Raw genomic sequence first — 12664 nt, 5'->3', positions numbered from 1 at the left:
TGTGGGAGCTAGTTCCCCAATCAGGTATTGAACTTAGGTCTCTGCATTGGAGTCTTGACCCCTGGACGACCTGGGAAGTCTCTCCTCATACTCTTGGTGACAGTAATGGGTCACAGGCCTCCTCTGAGGCCCCCTTAGAGCTGAGGCACGGGGTGTCTGCAGTATCCTCCTGTGGCTAAGGTGTGGTTTGTTGGTCATGACTCACTCACACTCCTTACAAACATAGGGCTACTCCCCTGTGTGTGTCCTCTGGTGTCTGATGAGGAATGACTTCCGACTGAAGCTTCGCCCACATCCCCGCAAACATAGGGCTTCTCCCCTGTGTGTGTGTCCTCTGGTGTGAGATGAGATTTGACTTATGAATGAAGCTTCTCCCACACTCCCTGCAAACATGGCGCTTCTCCCCTGTGTGTGTCTTCTGGTGTCTGATAAGGTTGAATTTCTTAATGAAGCTTTGCCCACACTCCCCACAAACATAGGGCTTCTCCCCTGTGTGTGTCCTCTGGTGTGAGATAAGATGGAACTTCTGACTGAAGCTTCGCCCACACTCCCCACAAACATAGGGCTTCTCCCCTGTGTGTGTCCTCTGGTGTCTGACGAAATCTGACTTCTGACTGAAGCTTCGCCCACACTCCCTACAAACATAGGGCTTCTCCCCTGTGTGTGTCTTCTGGTGCCTGATGAGGGCTGACTTCTGACAGTAGCATCGCCCACACTCTCCGCAAACATAGGGCTTCTCCCCTGTGTGTGTTCTCTGGTGTCTGATGAGGGTGTACTTCCGATGGAAGCTTCGCCCACACTCCCTGCAAACATAGGGCTTCACCCCTGTGTGTGTCCTCTGGTGTCTGACGAAATCTGACTTCTGACAGTAGCATCGCCCACACTCTCCGCAAACATAAGGCTTTTCCCCTATGTGTGTTCTCTGGTGTCTGATGAGGGTGGACTTCTGACTGAAGCTTCGCCCACACTCCCCGCAAACATAGGGCTTCTCCCCTGTGTGTGTCCTCTCGTGTGTGCTGAGACTTGACCTGTCCTTGGAGACTTGCCCACACTCTCCGTACGTGAACCTCATAATCCTCGAGACCCCTGCCCCCGTGAGCAATGTGCCTGTGTCCTCTGGATTCAGTTTCTGGCTTGTGCTGGGCTCGTCTTTCATTCTCTCATGCACCCCAGAACCCCCCATTTGTCCTCCGGGTGAGTAGGCAGAAGTCCTTGAAATCCTCTTCATCCTTATGCTTTTCAGCAATTGTTGGGGCGTCTCCTTGACCTCCTGACCCTCAGGTTTGTCGCTAGGGCAGTGTGGGTCTGCGTATCGCTGATTTTGATTGCCTGGGCAGGGATCCTCTAGTTGGAGGAGGTCTCTTTCAGATGGTCTCAGGAGATTCTTAGAGGGGTGACTGTGTTGGGTGTGTTGGCTGAGAAATTTCTGACTGGAGAAGGCCAGAGAGCAGGAGGCACATGGGTGGATCTTGGGCTTCGGTTCTGCTGAAAGAGGAAGCTTTTGGTCAGGTAGCTGGTTTGTCATGGTCAGGCCTGCCTCACTAATTATCTAAGTGTTGACAGTGCACGATTTGTCTCCCATTGGATGTTTCTTTACTGTCCATGTTTCCACTCCACTCTTATTCTCTATATCTACAGAAATCCAGGAAGTTGGTGTCAGGGGCCTTTTCTACATATCACCCAGATAGAGACCTTCGAGCACCATCAGAGGCAGCATCTCTCCTGATAGAGGTGGATCTGTAGGGAATTTCCCTGCGTCTAAGTGTCTGAAATGTCATGTCACAGTGGCCACAGGTATTTACCCTACTGAGGGATAAGACTTGATGACTTAGGTGAAGTGTCCTGTGAGGGGAAAGGGTCTATTAAGTTAGGGGCGCCTGGCCTGGAGCTCTCTGCATATGGGAGGCAGCACAGGGGGTGGTTACAGCAGGTGTGGGTAAATCTGACTTTGTGGCTCTTTGTTCAAAGAGCAGCCTTTGTGCCGATCGCTGCAGGAAGTGGGTTTGAGACTGGACGAGACCGAGCGGCCCAGGTCCCACTGACTAAAGGTCTCTGGCCCCTGTGGCCCAAACTGGTTCACAAATTGCTCCTCTCTCTGTTTCCCATAAGTCATAAAATAAAGGCATATCCTTTCTCCAGCCTCAGCAGTACTCATACCTCATTTATTTCATTCAGTCTTAGTCCATTTAACGTGCACTAGGAAGCCCTATTTAAAAATACATCTCCAGCCAGACTCTTTACACCCTCACTCCCAAACATATTAAACTAGCCCAATCTCCCCTCATGTCTGGCAATGAACTGACCTTTGAGTGGACTCCCCCCTGCTGTCTCTTCCCAAAAATGATCCAAAGCATCGTCTTAGCACAGAGAACATGATGCTTGCAGGTGAAAGACACGTGGTTGTTTTGTGTCACCCAGGAGGACCCCTGGTGCCTGCACGTGGACACAGGCCCTGAGGCTTCCGTGTCCCGTCCAGCCTCCTTACTCTCCCTCTGTGCTTCCTCCCACGACCCCTGGCATGGCCTCTCTTCCCGGTCCTGGGGCTGTAGCACTGGCTGCTTCCCTGCCCGGAATCCTTCCCCACGGGTGTTATCTCTGCACAGACCCCGCCGCACCGTCCTGCACCACACCCCACCCTCTGCTCACGCTGACCCGAGGCATGTTCCCTGAGCTGGTTTTCCTCAGAGCACCAGCCCCTGTCTGGTGTGAAGCCCCTGCTGCCCCTGGGCAGTGGTTCTGTCTGTTTCGGTGCGTGGAGCACCCTCTGGCACAGAGTATGAACACACATGACAGTAAACTGGACCAGTAAGTGAATGCACGTCACTGTACATGTGTTGCTTAGAAATGGGAGGAAATGAGGAAGAAATAGGTAAAGGGCAGAAAGCTCGTAGGTGCTAGAAATGTTGCTTTTTGCTTCTAAGCCTTTCAGCAGAAGGTAATGTTACTCATTTTTTTGCATGAAATATTAAAAATTAGAACTAGCATTTTTAATATAATAATTTTTCCTAACAATCATATGACAGGAATCAAATTCTGAGGCATTTTAATGGCAACTCAACTGACTTTACACTGGATCATACTCTGCTTCGAAATCGGACCACGGAGGCTCCCAGGATGGGGTCGGTGCTGGAAGAGGGCTGACACTCACCTCTCCCGGTCGCGAGCTCACTCTTCCCCCTGCTGTTCCTCTTGATGCCAAGGTCCTGACCATACTCATCCCCATACCAGACCAGCAGCTCACAGCCCGGCCTGACCACCTGGCAGGCTCGGTAGAAGATCTGCCCATGATCCTGGAAGGCCACCAGGTTCTGCTCCTCATCGTCCCGGGCACAGTTCACATACCTGGGGTAGAGGCCGGGAAAGGGAAAGAAACCTCAGGTGATGAGTGCCCTCCACTCTCTGACCATGCCCAGCTCCGTGCCTTCCGCCTCTGAGGCTGCCCCTCATGTGGACCTTCTGTTCACACCTTCGGGTAGGCCATGTGAATTCCCATGCTTTTCTCTCCGTACCTAATTAGCCATTTTTCCAGAGCCCAGTTCCAGACTCATCTCCACCTGGACTGTCCTTGAGGCTGGTGACCTCCAACTCCTCTAAACTTTGAATTAAGCTCTCTTTCATCCATAGGACTTGGGGCTCCTTGGCTAACACACAGCCCTCAGCACTCACTCCAGCCTGCCTTCTCTCCCAAGACTATCTCCCATCTCCCCACGTGTATCCAGGGTTCTATTTGCTTGCCCACCCCCTCCCACGGAAACTTGGAGAGAACTCTGATATAGCTTGAGACACAGAACAGTAATTGTTTGTTCACTGTCTCCCTGCCCTGATGAAAGGAGAGGCCCTCAGAGAATGGCCCTGCTCAGGGCCATGCTGCCCCCCATTCCTTCCGAGGCCTCAGGGCCCACTTCTCACTGGAACCAAGACTGAGGAGGTTGTTGCCAACATAGAGTCAAGGTCTCCTGTATTGGCTTATCCTGGCACTGTGTAGTTACTCAAAGATAGAAAAGATAAGGTTACTGTTCCTAAAATCAATTGGCAAATGTCTGTCTGCAGTATGTTCTCCAAAAGGACATTGGTTGTGTGATCTGCTTCAGTAACGAAGTTCATTGTCTAAACTGAAACATAAAGTGCATGGTAAGTGTCCATTAAGAGAGTTAAAGGGTCCCTGGTGAATCTAGACTCCTCAAGTTGTTTTCAGGTCCACCAGTTTTGTTCAGCATATAGACTTGTATCTTGACGGCACATGCCATATTTTTATTTGCTTCTTTCCAGTGTCTTTTGAAATGAAAGAGCATGATATGGAGGGAAAAGAGGAAAGAAGATGTGAATGCTGTTGAGGGAGCCGGGTTGAGAAGGATAGGGGCGTGGGATGGAGAGAGTCTCAATGTCTACACACTGCTGACTCACTGCACTCACCTCATCCAGTTGGCCCAAGACGTGTCCTTTCCATCCACATATTCGTAGCAGTTCCTTGCTTTGGTGATCTGAGTGTCAGAGAAAGAGTTACAAGCTTTCCTCTTTCTTTTATTTTTTCTTGGTAGGAAGATATAGAAGACCTATTTCCCTCTGTAATCATTGGTGCTTTTCAGCCTGCATGGATTCACCTGCCAGTCGGACCACACAGTAAGCCCCTTACTCATCATTCCAAGTCTGAGTCTCTTGGTTCATTGAAGGCAAGGGCTCCACAAGGAGGAGTCAGTTCTGTGTTTCTGTACTACTGTGTTCCCACCTCTCCTCTGACCTTTAGATAGAGGTCCTGAGTGTGTACACAATGGTCCCACCTCTCCTCTGACCTTTAGATAGAGGTCCTGAGTGTCTCTACACTGTGGTCCCACCTCTCCTCTGACCTTTAGATAGAGGTCCTGAGTGTCTCTACACTGTGGTCCCACCTCTCCTCTGATCTTTAGATGGAAGTCTTCTGTTGACGCCCAGGGCACACAGTACCCAGGGCTGACTGTGTCATTGCTGACCATGTTATCAACATGTGCGTCCTCGCAGGTAGACATGAAGTACCCCCCACCACACACAAGCGGTAAGAGGTCAGAGGACAGGGAAACGGGTGCTTCTCACCTGCCAGGCGTATCCAGTCTTGGCGGCCTCTTCATCGTCTGTGATCTGGCCCTCATAGGGGCCAAAGTGTAGGCCCAGCGGCAGATCGGACGCCTCGTTCCACACTCCAAGCCCAGCATCAGATATGCCCGACAGTCTGATGCTTAATCCAGGGGGCAGAGTGAGGGCTGAGCGGTTGGCATGCCCCTTTTCCACTGCACAGTCCTTTACAAAGGTTGGGGGCCCATGGGCAGCACAGCTGTCGATGAAGAAGTTCTGACACTCCTCACAATCTGGAGGTGAGAACAGGGATGAGAGGAAGTATAGTGAAGTTGCTGGTCGTAACGACCTCCTCGAAAGAACTGGGGCACACATGGTGTTAGTGGAAGCACACTGTTTGAGATCGCCCACCCTGTTCAGGCACCATAGTAACCATTTACATGAGTTGTTTTATGGCAGGAGATCCTGATAAGGAATACGGAACTAATAAGCCACCACCAACCGGAAGAGTTTGGGAAAGATCAAAAGGAGACACCGCATGTCTGTCCACATCCCAGAATCCCTCTCGCTAGCATTCACCTTGGCTGAGGGATGTGTCAGCCACCAGGAAAGACTCTGAATTAAAATGATTCGCCAAAGACCACCCAGAAACTAATCCATCACCATAAAACTTTAGACTGTGAGCCACGAGGAAGAGCAGTTCTCCTGGGTTCCCTTACCTCCTGCTTCCTGCCCAGGTGCCCTTTCCCAACAAAATCTCTTGCTTTGTCAGCATGTGTCTCCTCGGACAATTCATTTCCGAGTGTTAGACAAGAGCCCAGTTTTGGGTCCCGGAAGGGGTCCCCCTTCTTGCAACAAATGGCGACTCTGGTGGGACTCTTCTTTGCTGAGACTGATATCCTGACCACTCGGGGTACTCAGGGCCCAGCTTGCCTGCCAATGGGCCAGACCCAGTGGCTGCAACTGGGACTTTTTTGTCCCTGGTCTTCTCCTAATGTGGACAATTGGCCAGAGTGCCCTGACCGGTAAGGAACAAGAGACTTTGTTGACCTCTCCCCTTCCCTCTCTCTTTCCTCTCCCTAGCCCTTCCTATCCTTCCCATTTTTCTAGTCCCCTGGTCCTGGACGCAGGAATCTGGTGGAAGGGCCTCAGCTTGAGCTGAGGATTGGAGACCTATCACCTCCTCTTGGCAGATAACTCGAATTTTCTGGTCTGGTTTCTGGTAGGGCCGGGTTCCAATCCTCCCTTTTCTGGAGGCCCAGGGAAAAGTCCCGTAACGCCTGGGTGTCTGTAAGTGGCAGGAGACGTCTGTAAGGCCACCCCTTTTGTCCCCCTTTGCCGCCTCCTCCTCCTTCTTCTTTCAACCTGGCTTCCTTTCCTCCTTGTGAAATCTTTGAAGACATCTGAAGTTTTGTGTCTCTATGGAAGGCTTTCTGAGAGACTGTATTCTTGTATTTAAGGGAGTGTCTGATGAGGACTGCCAGGTTTATATGTGTGTGTTTTAACTCTGTTCTGTGTTGTGATTTGTGATGGCCATTTTGCTTTGTCTGGCCACCATTTAGACCTGCTGCCATTTTGTTAGAACTTGATTTTCTTTCCCTGTGCCTTGAGACCAGGGCTCTCAGGAACACTTATATAGACCATCTCTAACTCCTGAGATTGAGAGAAAAAGGAAAAAAGCCTTTAAAAATGTTATTTATTTCAACTTTTTTATAAACTAGTAAATTTTATATTGTACTATCTAATTCATGACCTAACTTAGAAAATGAAGCTAGATCTTGCACTGTGTCTGTCTAAATACGTTTTGGTATGTCTTTGTCTCTGGGTAATATTTTTTAGGTTAATTTGTAAATTAGCTCTATTTAATTGGCTTAAAAAAAGATAAGTGCTTACAAATCAAATAATTCTAAATTAAACAATAAATCCCAGGTTTAGGTGAACTGGGAAATATTCAGTACTAAATACCTGATATTAATGTTTGTTTGTTGACCTATCTAATATAGACATGTCTTAGAGTAATTAACATCAAGTAGAATATTTTCATTGTACCTAGGTTTAATATAAGTTAAATATTATACCTATTACAAGTTTGTCAACAAGGAAATTACCTCGAGTGAAAAAACTTCTAAAAAATGTAAATGAGGTATGCGTTTGTATATAAACTCTATTAAGAATAATTATTCTTTAAAAATATCTGTCTAAAACAGTCTCCCCAGATAGGCATAACTTGAATTTCTAAGGGTTGTGCTAAACTAAGTATTGGAAGTCTATTAAATAATTAGGTCATTTCCAAATGAAATAAGATTTTGAAACATTTACTACTAAACACTGATTTCCTTTTACAGAAAAACTAAAGAGATTTGGGACTATAAATGAATAATGTTTGATGCCATCCTAAAATGTTTTAAGAAAGCAAGGGTTTTAGAAATTATCACTGGTATTTATGCTCACCAATCTATAAAATGCTAAAATAAAAGTTAGCTCTTGGTTGCTAAAGGAAAGCAGGAAGTGTGCTTTCAGCAAAAAAGTATGAAAAACTACTAAAAAGAGTTATGCATGATCAGGATTTTCCAAAATTGGATTGCAATTAGTTAGATAAATGGATTTTGTTAGGAATGACAGGGTCGTAAGAAAACTGGTTAGAGCCTCTTAGGTCCAAGATGGCGGAGCTGACTTTTACTAGACCTTGAGTCTTGGTATTTACGCCCATTGTGACATATCAACAAGCTAAATGATACACCCATCAACATTGACTAAATCTGACCAAATGTTCTAAACGCTTTTAATTGATCTTTTCAATAAAACTTCCTAAATCGAATACTTTTGAAGTTCCTTTGACCTCTAGCTAACTTTGGGGTGCTTCAGAGGGCCCCTGAAACATCCCAAAGAGAGATATTAAACTGTATTTATTTGGTTGGTTAAATTACATGAAAAAGATTATCAAATGAGTAATAAATCTGCTCATGTTATAATGTATGATAAAATTACTAATACAGATATCCTAGAAATTATATGGAGTTCTTAACATTTTGATATGTCTTTGTGTTCTAATTAGAAACCTGATGACTTCACAAAAGTTAACAAAGGACTGAATGAACCAGCGAATATGCTTATAACTTATGGTTTCTATCTAAAAAAAATACAGGTTTGAATCTTGTGTTTTCCGGGAGTAAGGAAAACCTTCCTCTCAAACTGATTATGCAAATAATTTGGTAAAATTATACGTTATGAACAAAACAATTATATTTTCTCTCTATCTGACTCCTCCAGAAATTTGGAACTCTTAGGTTTCCAGTAAGTTTATCAAATGAGCTAGGAAGGTTATCTCACTAACAGGTAGAAAAATCTCAAGGAATTTTTGAGCCCTTAAAAAGAAAAGAGTTCACCTAGATTTGTTAGACAAAATCTGTGATAAGCCTTTGGTGTGAGTTTCCCAGCCCTGTTTTATATTAAAAGTTCAGTCTGAGATTCTATAAATGTTTCAGCAAAATAAAAAGTCTATGATCAATTATGGTTATATAAATCATTAGAGCAAAATTAGTGAGAACAGACCTGTTTTGCAAACAAACTAGCCTTAATTTGGTTATATTTGATAAAAATGAGGGTAACTTTAGGAAAAAAAAAAAGATATTTCAAAAAATGTTAAATCTCAGTTAATGGAGGTCTGCATGTAGTAAGACTCATTTCTTAGATAGTTCTTTGCTGTTATGTGATATTAATGTAAAATTTAATTGAATTCTTAAAGAGCACCCTAAGCTTGTTTCTGAAGATTATCTCAGTAATCTGTCTTTGGATGAAGATCAGATGCCTCATGACCTGCAACCAGGACTAGAAAAAGACATAATTTAGGAGACTGTCTCCAACCTGGATAGAAGGGCTTTTTATCAGGTACTCTTAACTAGCTCATGCACAATGAAAGTGAAGGAAAATTAACTCTTAGATTAATTCCCACTTCCAAAGGCCCCTACACTGGATTGGTCTATAGAAAAGACAGCCGACCTGATCTCACCTTAAAGTGATGCTAAACAGGAAAAACTACACTACACCAGGATGAAAAGACCACTACATCAGAGGTAGGCAGCTTGCCCAAGATGCAGGATCTGCTTCGTATGATCATTTATAATGTTTTCTTGACTTCTTAGACCTTTGCATATAAATCAAATGCTTTCCTATCATAGGCCTGATCCTATGCTAGTTTTATTAATCAATCCAATTGTTGGGCTTGTGGCCAATTACCTGTATCCAATTCTGGGTTACCTTGGTAAATTTCTCTAATATAAGATTCTAACTGGTTGGCCCTGAAAAAATTTACTTAAAAAAAAAAAATTATAGTCATATTCAGGTCACTGTGATGCTACTAGATGGGATCCCCTCACTGGGCCAATTAATAATGCCTGCTCTGACTCTGGCCGTAAATTTGAGCTTTTTTCTATTACTCAGGCTTAATCAGAGCAACAAGAAAAGTTTTATCAAAAAAAAAATCTCCCACAATTATGAGAATGATTTATACAGATAACACCAGGCTATGGTAATTTAGGTTTAAAGTCTCCTCTGTGTTGGAAACAATTAAATCATACTAAGGATAATCAGTCTAGTAACACTAAAAAACTGGGCTATGTGCCTTATAGATGGTGGTGCCAATGTATAATTTCCATGCAAGATAAAGATTCATGCAGAGTAGACTAAGTCAGATGACCTGGGATATACTGGGCTACATCTAATGGAAGCTCTTAAGTCTTACTTGTGACTTTACTAATACTGCTGGCTATGCTCTTTGTATTTCACCTGTTTTACAAAACTGCTGTTTTTTACACCACCAAATGTGTGACTGAGGCCTCTGATAAAATAATATATAGTTCCCTATGAGATCGATGATGATAACAGTGTAACTCTAGATATGAAAAAAAGCAACAAGAGGGAATGTCTTCCTGGACCAAGAGGCTAGTAAGACAGGTGGTCCAGAGAATTTTGGATACTGTTTAATGGCCTAGTCCAGTAACAGCACATTGAGTGGCCTGTCAACAAAATCTTTGCCAACCTGAAAATGGACATTCTCAGCACCATGGGATAAAATGGTCATGAAATGCCCCCCTCAAAATCATGGTCAAGTTTATGAGCAAAAAGGGGCTCTGCCAATTAAAGATTGACACTTGCCATCTACATCTACAGAGATTAAATCAAGGCCTGTGCAACTGCTGACTTTAAACAGCCCTGAAAGGAGTTCAGGGTGAAAATCAGGAATGAGGCCCTCGGTGCTCTGAAAAAAACTGGCAGAACAGGCCTTCAGATAGTTAGATCTTTTCAAGAGATTTTATGAGTCCCAATTCTTGCATCTTCTCATACCTAGAGAAACACCGACGTCAGTAGTGGTGACATCTGCTTTGGCTATTAAGGAAACTTTTACGACTACAAATCAAAATAGAGTACTCAGCTATGGTTCAGACATCCTGGAAAATAACCAGGTGTTGCTATGGGTGTAATTTCAGATTAGACGTTATATTGCTAAACACTTGAGTTTTCTGAGTCGTGTCAGGCTTAGATGCCACCATTCTCAAAACAATGTCTGCTGGATGCTAATAACTTCTACCTTACTTTGTATAAAACTAGACAACTGGCCACCTGGCTAAAAGTCTCCCTGAAGTGCCAGGACTAGACTGGGTTTCAGGCCTATTTTTATTTTTATTTATTTTTTTTTATTTATTTTTTTTTTTCAGGCCTATTTTTAAAAAGAAGAGATTTATTTTGTCTATTAAAATTCCAGTTATCCCTCCTGCAGCTACTACTAATTGGGTCTGTTACAACAAAATGGCAGACCAAAAGATTGAGATTTTAATCATACAAGGCTCAGATCTAGGACTTAGAACTCAGGAATACTTCCAATTCAGTGTCTCTTCTCCAAGCTGAGGCGGTCCTATGCCCCATTTTGACAAAAACTTATCACAGTCATAGTTGCCCTGTTCCCTAAATTAAAACTGAGCAGGACTCTGTGGGTGGTGACTCTGGAGTACAGATCTGCTGTATGTTCCCCATTTCTCATCTGTAAGATATAGGCTTCTTTCAGCTTCCTTGACCTTCCCTGAGTTCCAAAGGGGGATTCAAACGATTGCAAATCAGGGAAGGGAGAGAATACTGAAACAGGAGAAACAATCATATGGTGGTGCAGCCTTGAGACAGGGTCCTGGTTCCTACTCAAAGAAATATGCATAACAATGTCTTTTGAATTCTTCTACAGACCTGGAGCCACCATCCAGGTGGAAGATGGTAACTTTAGACTAAACCCGATTCCTGGAGCACAGCTCTGTTCCTTCACCACCAGCCAAGCAAAAAAAAAAAAAAAAAAAAAAGTCACAAACCCTGCAGCCCTCACTCCAAATGTTGCCTCCTATTTCTGGGGACCAGTGATGACCATCCTGGAAGGTCTCCTGTTTGGCCCCTGTCTATTTCATCTCTGAGAGGCACCAACAGTTTCAAACTAAATTGCTGTTATTACAAGAGTAAAAGCTGGTTTCAGATGTAGAACACCCCAACTTAGATCAGGTAGAGAGAGACTTCTGCTCTGCTAGGCAGGCCCATGCCCAGGCACAGCAGGAAAAATTTACAGAAGAAAGAGACCTCCGCCCCAATTCCCAAGAAGCATCTTGAGTATAAAGTCTCTCAGGGGGGAGTTGTTAGGGGAAGCACACTGATTGAAACCACCCACCCTGGTCAGGCACCATAGTAAACATTTGCATGAGTTGTTTTATGACAGGAGATCCTGATAAGGAATATGGAACTAATAAGCCACCACCAACCGGAAGAGTTCGGGAAAGATCAAAAGGAGACACCGCATGTATGTCCACTTCCCAGAATCCCTCTCGCTAGCATCCATCCTGGCTGAGAGATTCGTGCACCACCAGGAAAGACTCTGAATTAAAATGATTCGCCAAAGACCACCCGGAAACTAATCCCATCACCATAAAACCTGAGACTGTGAGCCACGAGGCAGAGCAGTTCTCCTGGGTTCTCTTACCTACTGCTCTCCACTTGGGTGCCCTTCCCAATAAAATCTCTTGCTTTGTCAGCATGTGTCTCCTTGGACAATTCAGTTCCGAGTGTTAGACAAGAGCCCAGTTTCGGGCCCTGGAAGGGGTCCCCCTTCTTGCAACAATGGCATTTGGCCTCGATCCTGCACCTCAAGTCATAGAGTAAGGGGATGACCGGGGGACCAGATGGTGAGGTGAGGTTAGTGGACCAAGGCCTCGTAGCCCCTTCTCCATGAGTGGGCCGGCAGGGTCACTCACAGAGGTAGTCGTCATCCTGGGGCTCGCTGACCTCTTGGTACACATGGCCCTTTCTTTCTCGTAGACTGTACCTCTTCACTCCAGTCTCCTTTCTTCTGAGTTCTAAGATGGAGAACAGAAGCTAAGCAAGGCTGGTGGGGTCTGGAGAATTAGTCTCTGTTTTATCAGAAAGTGTGAGATCTCCTACCTGTCCATCTATACACTTTGTTAAAACTTTCTTACATGTATTTTTCAAACTTTTACTTTTGTAATTTTATGCTTTATTCTTCCATTATTTATTTCTTGGCTTGTGGGATGTTAGTCCCCCGATCAGGAATGGAACCCACACCTCCTGCAGT

General features: G+C 44.7%; 1 pseudogene; it reads right to left on the bottom strand.

Annotated features, from left to right (window-relative positions):
- Positions 1 to 228: 228 nt before the first annotated feature.
- The window catches only part of LOC133053591 (histone-lysine N-methyltransferase PRDM9-like), a 57137-nt pseudogene continuing 44701 nt past the window's right edge, over positions 229 to 12664 (bottom strand).

This window comes from Dama dama, chromosome Y, assembly GCF_033118175.1.
Source record: "Dama dama isolate Ldn47 chromosome Y, ASM3311817v1, whole genome shotgun sequence".
In the NCBI taxonomy this organism is placed as follows: domain Eukaryota; kingdom Metazoa; phylum Chordata; class Mammalia; order Artiodactyla; family Cervidae; genus Dama; species Dama dama.
Note: the sequence above shows the minus strand (reverse complement) of the source record. Positions and strands in the feature narration are given on the sequence as shown.